General features: G+C 50.6%; 1 pseudogene; it reads left to right on the forward strand.

Annotated features, from left to right (window-relative positions):
- The first annotated feature begins 1,407 nt into the window (after positions 1–1,407).
- Positions 1,408–2,503, forward strand: LOC128570765 (metallophosphoesterase 1-like; annotated as a pseudogene).
- Positions 2,504–22,259: the final 19,756 nt, after the last annotated feature.

The raw sequence follows: 22,259 nt of genomic DNA on the forward strand, positions 1-22,259 counted from the left end.
AGATCTTTCTAAAACATAGAATTGACATCTTGTGAGAAGCCCTTTGCTAGGGGTCTACAGAGCACACTCATACACCCTCCTCTCGGCTGACAGAGCCCTCCCTACTGGCCTCACCCTTGGCCACTTCCCCCATCCTCAATAAGGTAATTTCAGCTCTCTGCGCAGAGCCTCTGTATCTTCTGGCGTTTGCATGAACTATTCCTGTGTATCAGATGCCCTTTCCTCTAAGGCCTGGCCTGTTCTTGTTCATTCTTCAGGTCTTAGTTTTGGCTTCTCCTTACTTGGGAATTGCCCACAACCCCCAGGCTGGGCTGGACCCCCTCCCCTGTGCTTCCTCAGCACCTGATGCCCCCATTGGTACTCCTCACAGGGGTCCCAGTTCTCTGTTCACAACCATGAGGGCAGATGTATCTTTCACCCCTGCATTTGGACAGCACCCAGGTCAGGACCTCGTGGGAGGTAGGTGTTTATTAAATATCTGTTGCCTTGAAATAGACTCCATTTCATCAACTCATTCTCCTAAGTGTTCTGCTATCTTGGGCTGCAGGGCCGTGAGCAGGGGGACCATGGCCCTTGGCTGTATTCTGGTGTCCGTGTTACTTTTGAACTTGTAGGTTAAGTGCTATCTTTTGTCCCTGTGAAGTGAAATCTCTTTACCCTTTTAGGGTTGCAAGTTAGCTTATTGAAAAAACAGCATTCTGGAATTTTTTTTTTTCATCCTGGAAATTTTTTGCTGGAAAATCTCACTTCCAGCCCATGTATTAAATTGTAGGGGGTCTCGAGTTTACTCCTGTAGACTGAAAAAAAAAATGCATCTTGTCATTTAAAAATACCACTTCAGGCTCGGTACCGTAGCTCAGTGAGGAGGACACCGGCCACATACACCAACACTGGCGGGTTCAAGCCCGGCGCCAGCCTGCTAAACAACAATGACAACGGCAACAAAAAAATAGCCAGGCATTGTGGCAGGTGCCTGTAGTCCCAGCTACTTGGGAGGCTAAGGCAAGAGAATCACTTAAGCCCAAGAGTTTGAGGTTGCTGTGAGCTGTGATGCTACGGCACTCTACTGAGGGCAACATAGTGAGACTCTGTCTCAAAAAAAAAAAAAAAAAACACTTCAGATCGAAAATTTACGATGCAAACAGCCATTGATGAGATTGTGGTAACTATTTGTGTATTTAAGATAATGAACAGGTAAAAGGAAAAAACTACAGGTAAATACATTCTGACTTGGGGGAGCAGGTGCCAACATACAGCCTTCAGACCAGCCTCAGTCTACCAGCATAAATTCTTTAAAAAGTACACAGCTATGCCCTGGATGCCTCTGCCCAGGGTTCACGGTTTTCTCTCAGTGACTTCTTTAAGGATTTGACACTTAGGTGCTGGCAGCTCCTTTAGGCAGGAGAAATGGCTGTGATCAGACTGTGGTTTGGAAGATGGAATTTTCATCTATTAAAGAGGAGGGGTTCATTGCTGATGTCTTTGCTGTGCTTCTGTTTTGTGAATTTTCAGTCTCTTACTTAGTGTGGCCTTTCAGTGCAATTGGCCTGGGGTGAAAACTCCAGCCTATGACAGCAAACCAGCAACTCTTAAGCCTGTGCTGAAAGCCATGTTTTTGGCAGATGCCCACTTGCTTAAAGAAGTCAGAGGCCCCTGGCTAGAAAAACTGCGAAGGGAATGACAGGTGGAGAGAGCCTTCCAGACAGCTCTGTGGTTGCTGCAGCCAGAAGTCATCTTCATTCAGGGGGATGTACTGATGAAGGGAAGTGGAGCTCCCCCAAGGCCTGAGCAGATGATGTAGAGCAGTTTCAGAAAATGTTCAGACACCCAAGTCACGTGCAGCTGAAGGTAGTTGCTGGCAACCATGACATTGGCTTACATTATGAGATGACCACATACAAAATAAAATGGTTTGAGAAAGTTTTCAGCTCTGAAAGGCTGTTTTCCTGGAAAGGAATTAATTTCGTGATGGTCAGCAGCATGGCACTGGAAGGGGACCATTGCACCCTCTGTTCCAAAGCAGAAGCAGAGCTTATTGCAACTGAACTGCTCTCAGGAGCGGCAACCTGCTTCCCGCCAGTGTGGAGAGGGACAGCCGCTCCTGCCTCGGCACCCGCCTTCTACAGCATTACCTGCTTTACCGGTGAAGTGATGAGAACTATTCTGGGGAAGACTCTGCCTCCCCAGAGGAAAGGAACATCCTGTTTCAGGAGGGATACCACATGATTTCTCGGGAGGCTTCACAAAAGCTGCTGTGGTGGCTCCAGCCACTCCTGGTCCTGAGTGACCACATGCATAGTGGCTGTGAGGTGTTGCATGCGGGAGGCACCCCTGTGAGCTCAGCGTCCCATCCTTCAGTTGGAGGAACAGAAACAACCCCAGTTTCTTCCTGGGCAGCATAACATCCACAGGGCATGCTCTCTCCAAGCGTTACCTCCCACACGAGGACACAGTTCTGACCACCTACTGAGGAGCGGCTGGGTACCTTGCTGTCCTCAGTTAGCAAGCTTTTAGCCTAACTTTTTCTTTTTGGTTGGAACCTGCTCAGAAAGCCTTGGACTACTTGAAGAGCAGGTGACATCTGCACTTAGGAATACAAATCTAAGTCCAAGAAATGGAAGTTCAAGCAGAGCTTGAAGAGTGGAGCAGAGGACCAGACCACACGTGGACGGTCTCATGCACACCAGAGACTCTTTTTTTTTTTTTTTTTGTAGAGACAGAGTGTCACTTTATGGCCCTCGGTAGAGTGCCATGGCATCACACAGCTCACAGCAACCTCCAACTCCTGGGCTTAAGCGATTCTCTTGCCTCAGCCTCCCGAGTAGCTGGGACTACAGGCGCCCACCACAACGCCCAGCTATTTTTTGGTTGCAGTTCAGCCGAGGCTGGGTTTGAACCCGCCACCCTCGGTATGTGGGGCCGGCGCCTTACCGACTGAGCCACAGGTGCCGCCACACACCAGAGACTCTTAATCATGGATGTGAGTTACTGCAGAATAAATAGTTGATCGCACTATTCTCATGCTATAAAAGTGGAATGTGTAGGGCAGAGCCTGTGGCTCAGTGAGTAGGGCGCCGACCCCATATACCGAGGGTGGCGGGTTCAAACCCAGCCCCGGCCCAACTGCAACAAAAACTAGCCAGGCATTATGGCGGGTGCCTGTAGTCCCAGCTACTTGGGAGGCTGAGGCAAGAGAATCGCCTAAGCCCAGGAGTTAGAGGTTGCTGTGAGCTGTGATGCTACAGCACTCTACCAAGGGCCATAAAGTGAGACTCTGTCTCAAAAAAAAAAAAAAAAGTGAAATGTGTACTCTACAACAAATCGGTTTTCTTGTTTTTATCAAATATATGAACCATCAAAGTTTGTATCTGTACAGTATGAGAATGCTATTAATACTACACAGACAGTATTAATACTGCACAATGCAGTCCTGTCTTCCCCAGGAGGGCCCTGGCAGCCCTGACATCCGGACATGTGCACATAAACACCAACCAGGTTTGCTTCTGTCCGCCTATGCAGCGATTCTCAGATCCCTGTATCGTGTAAAGTGGTACCCTTAAAATAACAGCACAGGTGTGCTGTACAGGAGCACACTGTTTTCATGGACTTTTGTACATCTGTGCTAGATTAATGGAATCAGATTTTTAGGTAAGTCATTTTCTCTCCAGAAGACCAAGTTGTTACACCAGAATTTAATGCCTTCAATGATGAAAAGAAACTTTAAAAATGGAGTAGGATGTAGCTTTTGGTATTTGAAAATACACGTTTTGATCCTTTTAAGCAGATAAAATGTGCTCTTTTAGTTTTTTTCCTGACACTTTGGCTTGTCTTTTGAATCAACCTTTAAAAAGTATTTTTTTCTTTTTTGAGACAGAGCCTCAAGCTGTTGCCCGGGGGCCTGGGATTCAAACCCACCAGCTCAGGTGTATGTGGCTGGTGCCTTAGCCGCTTGAGCCACAGGGGCCAAGCCTGAATCAAACTTTTAGATAGGACATTTAGAGGGGAATTTCTGAGTAATAATGCACAACAGTATACTTCACTTTACTTTGTGTCATTGCCGCAGCAGTCCTGCTTGGGAGAGACTGTGTGCCATGACATTTGAGGCTGCATTTACAAATCTTCGAGTGTGAAAAAAAAACAGGCATTTGGACTATGCATACATTTTTTTTTGCATTTTTGGCTGGGGCCGGGTTTGAACCTACCACATCCAGTCTATGGGGCCGGCACCCTACTCCTTGAGCCACAGGTGCCGCCCCCTTAACTTTATATTTTAAATAAATGTTTGTCATATCTCTTCTTCAAAATAAAGGGGAAAAAAGCCTAGAATTATTTGAAAGTTGACTTTTAGGTAATGAAAAACTGCCTCCCGCAGGGGGCCATTCTTGCTGAAAGAGTCCTCATTTGGAATCAGTGTAGAGCAATGAATGAAATGCCTCCCCTTCAAGCACTTTCACAACTGTTTCCCTTGTGTGCTCATAACCACCTGATGAAAGGTAGGATGGGCATCAGCATCCTGGTTTTCTAGACAAGGACACTGTGCTTAGGAGAAATGAACTTGCCTGACGAAGCTTGTTAGTGGTAGAAGAGGACTGGAACCAGGCTGCAGTCACACACCACCCTCCAGGCAGCTGCTGTGTCATCAGGCCATTTTTGCCCCAAATGGGCCTAATCTCAGATAAATAGATGCCTCTGATTGCTTCTGCTTTGGACAGCAACAACAACCTAGTCACACACACACACACCCCAAGCTGGAGAAACTTAATCTCACCAGGTCTGGATTTGCTCCCCAGCCTTTTGGGTTAACACTGAGCAGACAGAAAGGATGACATTTCTGAATTCAGAGGCTTCAATGAGCTAAGAAAAACAAGCATCTGTAGCTCCCTCCAGGACCCACCAGGTGGAAGGGATGTTGCCCCGGGTGCTGTAGGAGGTGGGAAGGGGACTCCAAGGAAACTGCCCTCCTTCAGAGTCCATCAGCAAATTGTCTCATGTAGCCATAATAGCCAGGAGCAAGGCAGGGGAGCAGGGTTTTGTCTAAGGGAAGCAAGTGTATTGTAAACAGGATAAAAGGGGCTGGAAAGCCCCCCCCTTATCACTGACTAATGTGTCCCCAGGTCATTGGGGAGCTGGACCCCTACTAGCAGCCCTGAGCAGGGAAAGAGAATTCCCAATTAACCCTATCACCTGTGAGTGGGACCAGGGCAAAGGTCTGGATTTTTCTCTTGCTAAATGATTCCCATGGTCATTAGGCATTTACAGGGCTCTGCACATTTGCAAGGAAGCCCTCCCAGACTGGAGGAGCCTTCTGAGTCTTCTGCTCTTTGGGGCCACATGGAACAGGGTGTACATGTGGGCATCCTTGGGAGGAAGAGAGGTCTGAAGTGGCATGAGGCTGGGGGAGTTTCAGGGGGAGGGTGGAAGTCTCCCGGGTGATCACAGAGGAGGAAGGGGTTTGTGTATCAGCATCCGAGCATTGGGCTGGCTTAGTTTAGACTTGAGGGACTGACCAAAAGATCAGTCTTTCTCGGATTGTGGTAATAACCATGTCATTCATTCCTTAGAAGCCTCTTGTATGCTGCTATCTTAATTTATAGATGAGAAAACTAAGGCAAGTTTAAGTAAAGTGTCCAAGTGCCCCGCTGAGACAGGCCTTGCTAACTCCCAGCCTGGGCATTTAAGCACCAGTTGGATTAGACGCATCAAATCAGCATGTAAGTGCAAAGACTTTTGAAGGATGCTCAGGTCAAGTGAACGTACTTCATCCCTCCAGGGAGCCTTCTTTGGTCGTCAGTGTTCTTCTGAGCCCCTACTTTCCTATACCATTAAGACATGGGATTGTAGAAAGAGTCCAAGTTTTTTTTGTTTTTTTTGAAACAGAGTCTCACCCTGTCACCCTAGCATGCTGTGACATCGTATCTCACAGGTCTATCACCTGTGAGTGGGACCAGGGAAAGCGATCCTCTTGCCTCAGCCTCCCATGTAGCTGGAACTACAAGGACCCACACAGAACCTGGGTAGTTTTTCTTTTTCTTTCTTTTTTTGAGACAGAGCCTCAAGCAGTTGCCCTGGGTAGAGTGCTGTGGCATCGCAGCTCACAGCAACCCCCAACTCCTGGGCTCAAGCGAGTCTCCTGCCTCCACCTCCCAAGAAGCTGGGATTACAGGAGCCCACCACAATGCCCGGCTATTTTTTGGTTGCAGCCGTCATTGTTGTTTGGTGGGCCCAGGCTGGATTCAAACCCACCAGCTCAGGTGTATGTGGCTGGCGCCTTGGCCACTTGAGCCACAGGCACTGAGCCTAGTTTTTCTATTTTTAATAGAGATGGGTCTTGCTCTTGCTTAAGCTGGTCTAAACTCCTGAATTCAAGCAATCCACCTACCTTCGCCTTCCAGAATGCTAAGATTATAGATGCGAGCCACCATGCCTGGCCAAGAGTCCAGGATTTTGATACACAGAGCCTGAGTTTGATTCTCCAATATAGTCCCTTTGGGCAAATTAATTCCCATGAACCTCATTTTCTTTATGTGTAAGCTGGAGATGACAGCCAGTCTATGTATTTTGCTGAGTTGGAAGAAGATTGATTGAGAAGGAGAATGAAAGAGTTTTGTACAAGATTTGGGTGTTAGTTATTGTTACAGAGGGTGTCACAGGAGCTTTTGCCTCCTCACCCACTGCCTCTCCAAGCATTGCCTTCTGCTTCATCTGCCTCAGACGCCACCTTATGCATGTCTCCTGCTCAGGAACCATCAGTGGCTCCCTGCTACTGCTTCCTCTGCTCGGAACTCGTCTTCCCCAGACCAACTCACCTCTCTCTCCCAAAATCAGAGCCTCTTCCCTGCCCTGCTGACCTGACTGCAGGCTCAAGTCAGGGTCCTCAGGACTCAAATGAGGTGAGTTCTCACACCTGTGGGCCTTTGCTGGCTCCCTAAAGTGACTTGGCCCCTCCTTCAAGCTGGCTCAGATCCCAACTCCTCCTCCAGCCCCTTCCCGAATCCCTGGGCAGTGGTGGCCTTTCCACCCTTTTGTTCTATCATTCTGCTTGCTAGCATGTTGACTTTCCACATATAATCAGTCTCCAGATTGAATCTTAAGACAAAAACCTGCTTTCATCTTTCCATGAATATAGATCTCACCCATTCCAGGCTGGACAGGCAGTGGGCTAAGGGGATGTCTTAGGAGTTATTTATGTGTGAGGTAAGGACGCCTTATGGCACCATGGAGCCACTTTATCAGTGGTATTCTGAGGACCTGGTGCCCTGGAGGTCTCCATGAACATATGAATTGACTCAAGCTGTGACAGCCAGCATGGAGGGGGAGAAAATTTTTTTGGCAGGTGGCAAAAGAGCCAACCTGGAAGTCCTCCAGGCTGCAGTGCCACAGGCCTGCCCCCTTCCCTCCCTAGTCATCTCCACCATTCAGTGAGTCCTAGGGGTTTCAGGTGTGGGGTGGGAGATGAGAGTGTTGAATAATTTCCTTCTGTGTGCCCTTGACAATCAACAAAGTATAAACCCCCCATCAGCCTCCTCGTTTGCCCACAGGGAAACTGAGGCCCAGATCAGAGATGATTTGCCCACAGGGTTCAGAGCCCAGCTGGAGCCTGCATGTCCTGAGTCTAGTCCAGTGATCAGCTCCCTCTCTCACACCAACTCCCAGGTGATGGGGCAGCAGGTGAGGCCTTGAGGCAGAGGGATCAAAACCCCAGGCCTGGGTCAGGACTCAGGAGCCAACCCCCCACCTAGCCTGACCCCAACCTACCAGGAGGAGAAGCAGCCCAGTCCAACCCAGGCTGAAAAGTCTCCAAGAAGGAATCTCTAACCCTTCTCCACGCCCCCAAACCCACAGTGCCTTGGTGCATCCTATCTAGTTTTCCTCCAGTACACCAGCTGCGAGCCACGTGTGCAACTGAGCACCAAAATGTGGCTCGTCCGTGTCAAGAGGTGCAGTTAGTGTAACACACTAGCTGTCAGAGATAGGACAAAAGGGGAAGATGTAAAATAATCTCACTAACACTTTTCAATGATTTTTATGCTTTCATGTTGAAATAATATTTTACATGTATTGGATTAAATTAAATATATTAAACTTAATTTTGTTTCTTTCTCCTTTTTTTTTTTTGAGACAGTCTCACTCTGTCACCCTGGATTAAGTGCTGTGGCATCATCACAGCTCATAGCAACCTCAATCTCTTGGGCTCAAGTGACCCTCTTGCCTCAGCCTCCCAAGTAGATGGGACTACAGGCGCCCACCACAGTGCCTGGCCGGTTTTTCTATTTATAGTAGAGACAGGGTCTTGATTTTGCTCAGGCTGTTCTCCAACTCCTGAGCACAAGGAATCCACTTGCCTCGGCCTCTCACAGTGCTAGGATTATAGGCATGAGCCACCGTCTTTTTCCTTTTTTTAAATATGACTTCTAGAAATTTAAAATTACATAGCTCACACGTGTAGTTCATGCTGTTTCCACTGGGTAGTGCTGGTCTAGAGTACAACCTTTGGCTTCTTATGAGACTTCAGGCTCCTTGAGGGCAGAGAGCTGCCCTGGATGGTAGTCAGCCACCCAAGCTCCCCCCCGCCCCCAGCCTGACAGCCCAGGGCCTGCACTTACTGAGGCTGAATTGGGCCCCCAGTTCTCCAGACTGAGTACCTCCTCCATTTGCAGTCCTCTGAGGTCCCTCAGATGCAAAGAGTCTCAGTGTTGGGCGTAAGGTAGTCAGGGCGGACTTTCTATTAGAGGTGACTGGGCTTTAGGGCCAGGAACAGAGCGAGGCACAGGAGGCACCTGAGGCACAGAAGTGAAGGGGCTCGCTTGGGTGGTGTTGGTGCTGGCCCCGAGAATGTGACGCATCTCTTCCTGCTACTGGCCTTAGTCAGGCTTCATCATGGCTCCTTCCCCAGGAGCCACATCTCCACAGAGGTCCACAGCCAAGCTCTCAGGAGACCCCAGGGTGGTCCTAATAGTCCTTACTCTCTTCGGGCAACCCCCCTTAACACCCACCAAGCACCCTGTGCCGTTCCCAATAAGCCAGCTCAGTCTGGGTTCTCCCTGGCCAGGCTGTCAGGGCCTCTTCCTCCCTCACCCTACTTTCAGCGCCTCCAGGAGACAAGCAGCATTAATGGCGATAATTTTGCAGCTTTGAAAGAGAAGCGCCCAGGACCCTGAGGCATGGGGCAAGAGGAGCCCTCTGAGGAGAGGGCCAGACGGCGCGTCCTTCAGAGGCCCCTTCCCCTGCAGGCCAGGGGGCCAACGTGTCCCGACACTGACAGGCTTCCTTGCACAAGCCAGACCTCACAGAGTGAGGGGGGCACAGGAGGAGGGGGACACGGAGACAGGAGGGTTGGGGGCTCATCCATCAAGAACCGTCAAGCAGCAGGACCACAGCCTGCCTGAACGTTGGCTCTTTAAAGGGGCCTGCTGCGGCTCACCCACCCTCCAATCCTTGGCCTCCTGAAATCAAGCACATTCCACTAGTTGGGGGATTAGGGGGTGGGCATCCCAGGTGGGGCTGGCCCCCAGCTGCTCTCCCACAGTGCTGGGATGGAGCTCCCCGGCCTCCCACCCCCAAAAGGAGTTGTGGTTAAGGAGCCCAGGGCAAAATAGAAATTGGTGGGGCCTTTTGGTCTGCCCCTGGTTTTAAGAAAATAGTACACACTTTGAGAGGCTATCTTTATTATCATTTTTTGTTGGTAATTAGGGAAGCTGAGTTGCACTGAGGGTCACCAAAGCCTTACTTATGCCAAGAGCTTGGGCTGGAGAGTGGGAAGGGCTGCTCAGGTAGGAGCAGAGGACCAGCTGTCCTATCCAAGAGTCCAACACCTGCACCTAGCTCAGCCCTCTCAAAGCACCCCCTGAGCTCTTGAGGCCATGGTCAGCGCCCCCCACCCCATCCCCGCCAGGTAGGAGGAGGGCAAGGGCTTTCTTTCTTTTCTTCCTCTAAGGGAAGCCCTGACTGGGAGGCCTGCAGTCCCGAGAACCGCAAGGCTAAAAAGAACTCCAAGCATTGGCAAGTTGCTCCTAGAGGCATCAGAATTGCATTTGAATCCTGGCTCAGTGACCTGCTTCCTACTGGCCTTGATAGGCCTCTTGAGCTATCCGAGTCCCCCTTTCCTTCATTGGCAAGTGTCCTAGCATACGTACTCCTGGTGTGGTGGAAAGCCATCTTGCCTTGCTATCAGAGAGGCCTGCGCTGGGCCACTGGCTGGCTGTGCCTCCTTCGGTGAGTTACTTGACTTCTCTGACCTCTAATTTCCTTATGAGTTTTTTATGAGGAGCAAATAGTGTACAGCAGCACCTCCATAGGTGACCACCTCCCTTAAGCTAACCTAATTTTCATAGACCAGACATGCCCTGCATGTACCTATCAGTACAATAGGCCTAGTTCCTTATGCTGTCACCTCTGTGTGTTGGCCAGTTGGTTACAGTCCCTCGGGTGGTCACCTTACAGAGTTTCTGTTGTATTTGAAAGTTACTTGGAAGATCACACAGCTGGTGCTACTGTCAGATGGAATCCATCCCTCTGCCTCCTGCCCTCCCATTTCCCTGGGAACCGTCATGACATAGGCAGTACAGCTGTGACATAGTCACCTGTCAGTCACCCCAGTGGTGGGCTCCAGGCAGGACCGTGGGACAACAGTTCCTGGCACGCATGTGGCACTTAAGCAGTCCTGTTATGTCTGTACCTTGAGAAGGCAGGGCTGTGTATTAGTTAAGGGCATCGACTCTGCAGCTTGAACTCAAATCTAGGCTCTGCCTCTTGCTAGATTGGCACTCTTGGGCAAGTTGCTTCAGCACTCTGTGCCTCAACCTCTTCATTTGTAGAATGGACACAATCATAACACCTTCCTCAGAGGGTTTTTGTGAGGTTCGGACAGTCCACATTCATAATTACAAAGGGAATGTGATACACGCCATGGGAGGGTTTTATTAAATGACATTTCTTCACCACCTTGCCAGCCCAGAGATCTCATCATCCTCCCGCTGAGCCTGGTGCAGGCCCTGCCCTGTTAGTTCGGGAAAGTCCTTTCTGACCTTGTGCCTATTTTCTTATGGGAGAGGTGAGGGAGCCAGGCTCCAGAAGAGGCTGGGGTGAAGGCCTTGGCCTGGCCCTGGTTGCCTCCCACTCCACCCTCCAGCTCTGGTCTGAAGCCAGGATGTGAAGCTCCTCGATGGGCTGGCCCCTGAGGTGTGGGGGCTGGGCTGGGCTGAGTGAGCAGCTCCTCACTGCTCAGGAAGAGAATGACAGGCAGGGAACACTTTTGTAACCGCCCAGTGGTCAGCACAAAGGTGGTGCAGGAGGAGCTTCCTCTCCAGGAGGAAGGGAGAAGGTCGTCAGTCCATATCCGGCCCTGCCCATTCCTCCCAGATGCTGTGGAAAGATGTCCTGGCCGCTTTGTCATTGCTAGGTGGGGTCTTTCCTTCACACTGGGGCAGGTCCCTTTGAGGACCGTGGTCTGCAGGGCTGGGCACACACTCACAGGCACAAGATCCTCTTCCCCTACTCCCTTGGTCCATACACTCACAGTACAGGGCCTGCAGAGGCAGCAACCAATTAATGACTTGGCTATCACTTGACCTTCCACTGGGTAGTCCCATGCCATAAGGCCACACTGGATGCACATTGAGTTGTTGGATGGTGACTTAGCTGTCAGTGTCCATGGGTCAGTCTCTAGATAGGGCCATAGATTTTCTCCTCTTCCATAGCCACAAGTGCCACCCTATGCCAGAGCTTGCTCTCTTATTCAGGGATGATGTGTACGGAGGGGATCAGTGTGTGATTCAGCAGAAGGATACAACTGTGTCTTCTTGATGCTGCCCACTTTTGCTGGAAGTGGGTTATTCCAAGCATCATTTTCACAGGGGACCTATGGATTCTGTGACATAGGTTGTCTAAGACTGTCATCTCACCAGGGTCAGCTCCCCTTTATCTAGTATAGAAATTGAGGCTTTGGAATGTGTGGAGGTCTGCTCTAAGGTCCTGGAGCCTTACAGTGGGGCCGAGCAGCTCCTGGCTTGTGTGATGGGAGCTGGAGGCCCAGGATGGGTGCCCCCAAAGACATGGCAGTGCCTTATCTTCAAGCGAGAGGCAGAGTTCTGTGTGAAACCCTGGGGAAGGGATCTGGTCCTGAGATCTATGCTGAATGGTCTGAGTTTTCTGTCAGCTCCAAGCAGAGCTCAGGCCTGTGTTCACATAAAGCCTTCATGCAGGTATTCTGAGTTTGGAACTTTATGCCTATTTAGTCCACTCTGACCTTGATCAAGCGTACAATGAGAAACAGAGGAACAGATGCTGGAATAAAGTTGCTATGAGAGATGGTGAGCTCCATCCACCTATCTATCCACTCACCCATTCATCCATCCATCTATCCACCCACCCATCCACCCACCTATGTATTGAGCACCCACAGTAAGCCGTATTTGGTATTGGGTGCTAGAGATCCAGGGAGAAAGAAGTCATGGTTCTTACTTTTAGTTGTTTTCCAGTGAGCAAGACAGCATCAATTAGGATACAAGTACCTGGGACCCTTGCCTGAAAGGGCTTAAATAACATGGAACACTAATCTCATATAATAAGCAGGCCAGAGGTAGGGAAGCTCTGGATCTGTCAATTCAGGGGCTCAATGGCATCCCTGGGAAGATGGATTTTTTCTGTCTTTTTGCCTGACCCCCCTCCAAGAGCCTTTTAGGTCCCCTCCTGGTGCTAAGGAGGGTGCCACACATCCAGGAACTGCAAACCAATACTACAAATCTGTGTCCCCAACCCCCAGGCCACAGACTGGTACTGGTGCATGGCCTGTTAGGAACTGGGCTACACAGCAGGAGGTGAGCAGCAGGTAAATGAGCAAAGCTTCATCTGTATTTACAGCTGCTCCCCCTTGCTCACATCACTGCCTAAGCTCTGCCTCCTGTCAGGTTTGTAATATTCTGAAGCCATTCATTTGTTAGTGGGGCAGGGAGGGTCGGAAGGAAAAAGAAGAAAGTTCTTTCCTACATTTTCCCCGGAGTATCTCAGCAAGGTCACAGTAATGACAAGGCTGAAAAATATGGAGAAGTGTTGGCCCCTCAGTCAGATGGAGACAATGCAATTTAAGGTGGCCTTGGTCGCATGACCCATCCCATAATGCTGTGCTCTGTCTCTGGGGCATTAATGCTGCCTCCTCTAGGATATCATGTCCTTTGACCCCACTCCCCAGTGTATTTTCCAGAAAAGAGAAGACCAAATTAGAAGGCCACACACTTGTTTCCTCACCCAGGACACTGGGTATGCAGACCCCTCCTCCCAACACCCACACGGCACCTCTTGTTTTCCTCTTTGGAAAGTTCACAATCTGAACCCAGGTGGGCAAAGAGCCCTTTGGTTCAGGCAGTGGAACAGGAGGTCCAGGAGTCTCTGTGGTATTTCACTGTGGGACACAGTCAATGAAGGAAACTACACCAGAGCCCGTGCAAGAAAATCCTCTCACCAAGCACCAACATGGCCTTCCTTTGAAGCTTCTCAATCCAGTCCGAGTCCAAGGATGGTCTAGGTGTCAGTAATGCTATGGCCCAAAATACTAGTTCATGGTGACCCTAGGATTATGGCTTATGGCAGCCCTGAGTAGGCTCTTTTGGGGTTCTAGGTCCTGTGCCCTGTGGCGTAGGTGGTTCCAGGTAACAGCAGCACCAGCTGATGATGGCCCTGGGTGTCTAGGGAAGGCGGCCTTGGCTAATGGCAACCTTTGATTCTAGGTTTCAATGGTCCTGTTCATGACAATTGGAGACAGTGGCCCAGATTTCAGAAGCCCTGGGCAGTCTGGGTGCTGGTGATTCTGTGACATTAATGATGGAGCCTCCGTGTATTAGCAGCCTTTTGGCTCCAGGTGATCCCAAGCCTGTGGGCACTGGCTGGAACTGGCCAGGAAGGAAGAGGTCTCCCTGGTGCTGTGAGCCGCAGCGTGAGCGCTCCCATTACTCCAGCAGTCAAAATGCAGGTCTTTCTCTTCTGAAGTTTTCTTTCTGTTTGGTGACCTTCTCCCTGGACACATCAACTAACTTGTGGACCCTCTGTAGTCCCCTTAGGAACCTCAGGGGGAATCACAGTCTGTAGCATTTTACGTGAAGCCTCAAAGCCCTAGTAAGACTCAAGAGTGTTGCAAAAGGGAACAAGTCACAGCCCGTCTACCCTGTGGGCTATTCTCAAAAAGAGAATGGCAGCAGAAGACACTTCGTAAAAAGGAATGCTCTACGCAGACATTAGATTTGGTAACACGTAATACCCAAGTCACAGGCACTTCTCCTGGCCTGGACTCTGGCGGGGGGTGGTATCCAGCCCTGGATGCACTCAGTGGTCCATGCCAATGCTGTGTGACTCCCCACGCATTCCCCTCCCAACTGAGCACTGGAAACTGGGAGAAATAGGAGACAGCAAGTGGAAAGGATGTCACCAGAAGACAGCCACATGGTCCGGGGATGGAGGGAAACAGGCAGGGCAGAGGCATTGCTTTGCCTCAATAGGAGGTGATTGACATGACCAGCTTGCAACTTGTGCCCTGAGCATGGTCTTTCTCAGTCCCTAGCTGGAGCCATCTCCCTCCACCAACTGCCTCTCTGAGACCCTGCCATGCACCAGGCCCTACCCCCTCCCCCACTCGGACCTTAGGGACCTGCAGCCAGATGGGGCTTCCCCAACAGACAATAGCTTCCCACAAGTCCAGCATCTGGGGGAAGCGGGAAGAATATTTCTGCACCCAGCATTTCCAGCCATGTCACCTTGGGAAAGTCGCTCCTCTGCAAAATGGGAATGATAGGACCTGCCGTAGGACTGGATGCATCAATTATTAAGGAAATAAAACCTGAGAATGTGACAACCTTTCTGAACTTCTGCAAAACAGGGTAATAATTGTATCCTGGGGGCCTGTCTAGAGAACCAGTGGCCAAGACAAAGTGCAGAAGAGCCAGGCACGGTGCCAAGCACTTTATGTGCAGCACCTCACTTAATCCTCACATCAGCTCACACTGTAGATGCAACTGTTACCATCCCCACCCCAGGGGTAAGAGAACTGTGGCTCAGAGAGGTTTCTCGTAACCCAAGTGGGAGACTGGCAGCCCAGCTCCCCAGCCTGCAAGGTTAAACCCTGGACTGCAGCTACCTCCCAGCTGCTTATTAAGGCTCTGAGTACAAGTTAGTTATCATAAGTCCTTGGCGGAGCGGGGGTAGGGGTATCCCAGCCAGCGGCCTCCCCACTGACCGGTGGCTGAACCCAGGCTGGGCTCCCTGCCCCGGGAGCAGGGTGATGCCCAGGGACAGATGTTCCCATATCCTCTTCAGCCCAGCCCCCTGGGGCTCTAAGGCCACCTTGCAGTGGACTCTGCGAGGAAGGTGGGCTCCAGCAGGTTGGGGCAGGTCTGCCCTGCGGAGACTGGGCTGCTCTCGGTGGCTGGACTCACAGGCCCCTGCCCAGAGAATTGGCTAAGGGCAGGCCAGTTCACTGGAATCCTCCTGGTGCTCACACATCAGAGTGGAGGGGGGAAGGGAAAAGTTGAAAAAGAGCTAATTATCGCTTTTATCAGAGCGGGTGGGTTGATGGGTCCTGCCCGAGGGCAGCTGGGGCTGCATTAAAGATTAAACGCCAGGTGGGGGGAGCAGGCCCATCATTCCACAGGAGGGAGGTCTGCGAACTGCCGTGGAGACCTGGTGGCAGGCGGCAGCCTCAGATCTGTCAGCCGAGCCCTTGGTCCCAGCACCCACCACAGCCACATTCCAATGGGGGACCCCTGCAGAGCCCAGCGCTTCCGCTGCCCAGTGGGGAGGGCAGCTGAAGTCCTTGTCTGCTCCCTGGAGGGACAAAGGGTTGAAGCAAGCTAATTATCCAATTGGTAGGTTTCCTGACCCCTGTCTGGGGGGGACTTGATGACCCCTGCACATTGCCCAGTGACCTTATAGGAGGAACCTACATCAGAATTGTACTAGACCTGGTGAAAACTCAAGGGCAAGCAGTCAGACCCTCCTTGTTATTACAGAGCAGAGCTCAAGGCCCAGGATGGAAAGGGACACAGTTTATCGCCTCTCCATGTGGTTAGTCCCATGTGGCTGCAAGTTCCTTGAGAGGAGGCCTGCGTCTTCAAAGCCCATCTTTGTACTTAGTGGACTGAGGTTAAAGGAACTGGGTGATTAGCCCATAATGGTCAAGGCCAGGGTCATTTTTGATGCCATTCCAACTCTGCCAGCATGTTTTAGACATGCTAGGTGTTCAATGGGTGTTTGTTGGTTGTGTGAATGCTACAGGGTGGCATCTAAAAGGGCACAGGAAGCATTCTCCAAACCAGGGAGCTGATTCACTTGCCATGAAGAATGGATGGATGTGCGGGTCCCGGTCTTGACTTACAAACCAAGGCACCTGCAAAGACTGTTTGTGAGCACACAGGCTGATTGACTGTCAGTAGGTGGTGTCAAGGCAGCCAGCTGTGCTAATCCAGCTGTGCTAGTCTTCATTGGTTGTATCTTGATGAAGATATCCACCAAGACACCTCCACTCCCACAGAGACACTTGAAGCATGATGTCCACTGTCTGGCCCCACCAGGGACCCACCAGCCTCTGCCTGGCCAACTTGCTTCTTCTAATCGAGCTCCTTGCTTCTTTCTCTTGCTGAAACTGTCATACCAACCTCTCTAGAAGCCTCTAGAAGCCAGAGCCTATCCAGATTGATTTCTTCAGCTCAGAACTCGATGGCCATTCTCGTCTCTCGTCATAGTGAGGAGATCCCACAAATGACATGTAAAGACCTGCCCAAGTCAAGGGGCCGCTGGCCTCTCCACTCTGCTCAATGCACTGTCCCGCAGTTAGACACCCCCCATCCATGATGATCTGTGCTAGACCAACCTAGAAGAGCCCCAGGCATTCTTGGTGGGAGGCAGGAATGAGTCTGAACAAGGACAAATAAAAAAGATCTGAGGTCTATAAAAGACCCCAAGCTGCAACTTCACTGCCACATGGACAGTCTGAGAGGCCAGCCAACACGAGGCGAGATTGCTCTGAAAGATTTAATAGCATAAATCCTATAATCCTACCACTCTGGGAAGCTAAGGTGGGTGGATTGCCTGAACTCAGGAGTTTGAGACCAACCTGAGCAAGACTGAGACCCCCATCTGCACTAAACATAGAAAAACCAGCCAGGCGTCGTGGTGGGCACCCATAGTCTGAGCTACTTGGGAGGCTGAGGGAAGAGGATTGCTTGAGCCAAAAAAAAAAGACTGAGGTTGCTGTGAGCTATGATGATGTCATGGCCCTCTAGGCAGAGTGACAGAGTAAGATTCTGTCTCAAAAAAAAAAAAAAGGGCGGCGCCTGTGGCTCAGTGAGTAGGGCGCCAGCCCCATATGCCGAGAGTGGTAGGTTCAAACCCAGCCCCGGCCAAACTGCAACAAAAAAATAGCCGGGCATTGTGGCGGGCGCCTGTAGTCCCAGCTGCTCGGGAGGCTGATGCAAGAGAATCGCGTAAGCCCAAGAGTTAGAGGTTGCTGTGAGCTGTGTGATGCCACGGCACTCTACCCAGGGCGGTACAGTGAGACTCTGTCTCTACAAAAAAAAAAAGAAAAGAAAAGAAAAGAAAGGTCAGGTAATCCTAGACTGTACATCCCAGCACTCCGCAGTCCTGCAGCAAGTGCAGGTAGTAACAAGATGGTAGTCCATCTTTTGATCAAGTGTCTGAGTATCTGGTTACCTGTGTCCTCCACTAGATTGTAAACTCCAAGAAATCTAGGACTATATCTTTTTTTTCATCCCTGAACCCCCAGCACCTGGCCTGGCACATTGTAGGACTGATTAAATATTTACTGAAGGACAGAGGGGAGGAGGCAGGAAGGAAGAAGGGAAGATTCTTTCAGGAACTGAGGTGGATGAGAGCCAGGCCTTCTCACAAAAAGTTCACAGTCCAATGGGGCAGAGAGAGATGGACAGATGGAGAGGAACCTATAATGCAGGGGTGGCTAGTCCAGGCATAAAGGGAAAAACAGTCTGACTATAGAAGCTCAGAAGAGGGAGATACTCACTCTGGGGGAGCTGGGGCATTTTCTATGGCTGGGTCTTTAAGGCTGCACGGGAGCGAGTTGGATGGACAAAGGAAGGAAAGTCATTCTCAGCAGGCCTGGCAGAAGCACAGACAGAGAGGTGAGAACATGTGGGCCGGTATTCTGGGACAGGTGACATGGCTCAGATGACAGGGTAGGGTACCTTGAGGAGTGTGGGAGATGTGGGTCTGGGAAGGTGAGCTGGGTGGTTGGGAAGAGCTGAGTGAACATGCAAGGCTTTTAAGCACAGGTGTGACATGGCAGCTACCCAGGAGGGACTTTGAAACTCTGATGACTGGCATTAAATTTTTTTAATGTAAAATTAAATGGTTTTTACTCCAAACCATTTAGTTTGGAGTAAAAACAGCTCTGGGCTTCCTGAAGCCCCTGCAGAGGTTGGTCCTCTGGCCAGCACAGGCAGAGCGTAAGGAAGCACCAGGCCTGGCGGCAGGATGAGACGGGGCCATACGGGAGGGCATTTCCAGCTGGAAAGCTGTCAGGCCGGGTGGAATGGGAGACACTTCGTGGTGGTGATAACTTTCTCTCCGGTGTTCTCTGCAGACAAACCAACCATCCTCCCAGCTGAATAAACGGGCTGGAAGGGGGAAGTTTTGAGAGGCCCAGACAAAATCCTCTCATTGGGTACCCACATTAAACCTCTCAGCTGCTGGGACAAAACCCTGGGGCACTGCAGGGGCGGGTGAATGAATGGCTCCTCTTGTCCATCAGAGATGTGCAGTGTCCCCACTCAGCACATCTAGTTCCTAAAGACCTTGGCTTGCGTTCTGGATCTGTCATCCTCCCCCGTGACACTGGCAAGAGGCTTTATCTCTCTGAGCCTCAGTTTCCTTATCCACAAAAGGGGATAACAAGTCACCTCCCATCTACCCTGTAGGCTATTGAGAGGGCTCAAAAAGAGAATGGCTATGGAAGACATTCGTAAATGGGAATGCCCTACTTGGGCATTGGGTGTGGTTATTATTATTATTATTTTTTTAAAGACAGTCTCATTTTGTCACCCTCGGTAGAGTACTGTGGCATCACAGCTCACAGCAACCTCCAGCTCTTGGGCTTAGGCAATTCACTTGCCTCAGCCTCCCGAGTAGCTGGGACTACAGGCTCCCACCACAACGCCCGGCTATTTTTTGTTGCAGTTTGGCCAGGACCGAGTTTGAACACGCCACCCTTGGCATATGGGGCCAGAGCCCTGCTCACTGAGCTACAGGTGCCACCTGGGTGTGGTTATTAACATGTGATATCCAAGTCATAGGGCAGGGAAGACTGGACACAGAATTTCAGGTCTGTACCCAGATTTTCTAGGGCCAGGACTAGCCAGAGAGCCCTGAGACTTCCAACTTGAACTCAAATCCCCCTTTTCCCCTTCCTAGCTGTGTGATCTTGGGCAAGGCACTTCATTTCTCTGTGCCTCAGTTTCCTCACCTATAATACAGGGATGGGAGTACTTCACTCCCATATAACAAGCTCAGGGCACTGTTGCGGGAATCAAATAGGGTGAGGCATGCCAGGCACACAGAGAGTGCTCATTGAAGTTAGCATGGCTTCATCTTCTTCCTTCCTGGCATCCAACCCAGCCCATGCCCCCTCCCACTTTTGTCTCTCCCTGTAACTTTGCCCAAGGTTCTGGAGGGACCCAGGGGCTGTGAAGGTCCTTGAAGCTTGGGGCTATGGAAGGCAGGCTTGAGACAGAGTCTTAGGGTTACCACAGACAACACCATCCAAAGAGAGGCTGCACCTGTGGCTGGAGGAGACAGACCCCAGCTCAAGGGCTAGGCCCAGTGGTCTTGCCAGGAATCTCTTGGTTGCAGAATTTCACAACCCTGGGAATCCTCTCTGACTGAGTAACCAAAATGTAATCCTGGTGTGGTGCTGTCTGTCATACATGCTGAGCCGCTGAGAATCTACTCAGAGGCAATGATGCTGAGATTCTAGGACCTCTCCTTCCCTGGTTTTGGGAAGTCAGCTCCTGACTGCTGCCTGTGACCCATCCAGCCCCTTCTCTAAGACCACCAGGGGAACTCTTGGACCTGCATTCTTCCTCCCAAAGCATCCTCTAGCTGCACGGCCCTTGCCCCTTGTAGAACACTTGAGGCAGAGTTGGGAAACCACAAAAATTTTAAGCTGAGATGAAGGAACGTAATGGGCTCTAATCTGAACTGACAGCAGCATTAGGGCTGCAGGAGCGGCAGGAGAGAGGTGGGAGGGTGTGGGGAGAGGGGGAGAGATGGGGACAAAGAGACTCAGAGCACCCTGAGAATGAGGCAGGGCAGTGGGGTGGACATGCAGACAGGGCTGAGATGGTGGCTTGAGAGGGTCTGTGGGGAGCCAGGAATTCATGACAGTAGTAATAGTAATACAATAATAATAGCTAAAGCTTATTTAGAGCTGACAATGTGCTGGGCCTCACTCTAAGCATTTGTTCTAATGAATGTCATCTTCACGGTGTAGGTATTGGTATTACAGTCTTTATTTTACAGATGATGTGGAAATTAAGGCATAGAAGGTCTGGAGTCTGGCTACTCAGAGAAGCCATCTTCTGCTCTCTAGAGGTCAAAAATCAAAGGTCTCACTTAGGAGTCAATGAAATACAACTGACACTTTCAGATAAAGGCCTGGGGGCTATGGGGAGCATGAGGAAAGGCTGTGTGGATCCCCTCCCTCCAGGGCCTGGAAGGGAAGGAAAGACAGCCGTATTGGATGATGGCGGACCAGGAGCACAGAGGTCAGAGATCTTAATTAGCCTTTAAGGAGCCAGAGGTCAAAGGTCTCATTCAGTTCCATTTAGCCAACCAGAGGCTGAAGGCCGTGACCCCTGACAGTTGGTGGGTCTTCATCAAGGCCATGATGAAGCTATGGGTTAGAACGTGACTTCCGCTTTCTTTTAAGAAGGGAGAGAGTGGATCTAGCCACCAGCTCTGCTTCCCTGTGACCAGCTAGCCCCACAGCTCTCCAGGGCCAGAAGTGCTTCCCCGGGGAAGTAATTCCTTGTGGGCTAAGGCAGCTACATCCCAGAGGTCCTGCTTGTGAAGGGAACACCTCGAAGTAAATGGTTCCCTCCCTCCCTATCCTACACCTAAATAGAGCTAGCTTAGGAGTTGGCTCCCCCCGGAAATCAGACTTTCAAAATCTTATTGATGTGACCTTGGCTTCTAAGTCTAGGACACAAATAAAGTTTGAGTTGCACTCAGTAAGTAGGCTCTGCTGAGTCAGAGGAAACAGTTCTCTCTCTGGCGCAAGGAAAATGTGAGACAAGAGGCTCTGCCTTGGTGTCTGGCAGGGGCTAAGAGGTCACCTGGAGCCAAAGCCTGACAATATCACCTCAGGAAGGTTATTTAACTTTGGCATGCCTCAGTTACCTCATCTGTAAGATGGGCCAGTGACTGCAGCACTTGCTCCTGCGGCAGGGAGGAGTGTGGGGATGAGGAGTTAGTCCACATAAAGCATTTTGCACAACGCCAGGTGCCTGCTGGTGCTTGGGACGCTGGTTTTCACGACTGTAAACAGCACGCTGCCCCCACACCTGTGGCAGGAAGGAGGTTCTGTTCCTTCCTGCATAGGAAGGTTTCTTAGTCTGTGATGTGAGATGAACAACCACTCTAGGGTTGCTGTTGTCACACTCTTGACAGGGAGCTGATTCTAGAAGAGACAAGGGCATCCCTGAACAGGGTACCCTGAGCCTCCAACTTCTCTCTGCCTTCCTGCACCCAGAGCTGGATTGGTATAAACTGAAAATGCTGCAGCAGTGTTAAGAGTTCCTGTCACCCAGGAATATATCAGTAGAGTCAGGGATCGCTTCTCCCTAGCCTCTGCCAATGACCACAGGTAACTGGGGAATAATACTAGCTGCCATACGGTTAGCACACCTAAGCGTGCCAGGAACTTTCTAGAGACGCCCTTAATCCTCTCAGCAACCCTGCAAAGTTGGCTTTATCACCCTCTGGCATAATCTTCCACTGACACCTGCATCCCCCTCTCCTCCAGCTCCCACCTGGCTGTCCTTAAGCTGCTGGCTGTAGCTGGCTTGCTCACCTCTGGGGAGCTTCTCTGATCTCCCCTAAGCCAGGTCTGGATACTCCCCAACATCTCCAAAAGCACACTCTACTCCCCCTTTGTAAAATGCATCCCACTTTATTTTTATTCTATTTATTTATTTTGGGTAAGTAATACATTCACAAGGTTCAGAATTCAAAAGCAACAATAAGGA

Source organism: Nycticebus coucang, chromosome 18 (assembly GCF_027406575.1).
Source record: "Nycticebus coucang isolate mNycCou1 chromosome 18, mNycCou1.pri, whole genome shotgun sequence".
NCBI lineage: Eukaryota > Metazoa > Chordata > Mammalia > Primates > Lorisidae > Nycticebus > Nycticebus coucang.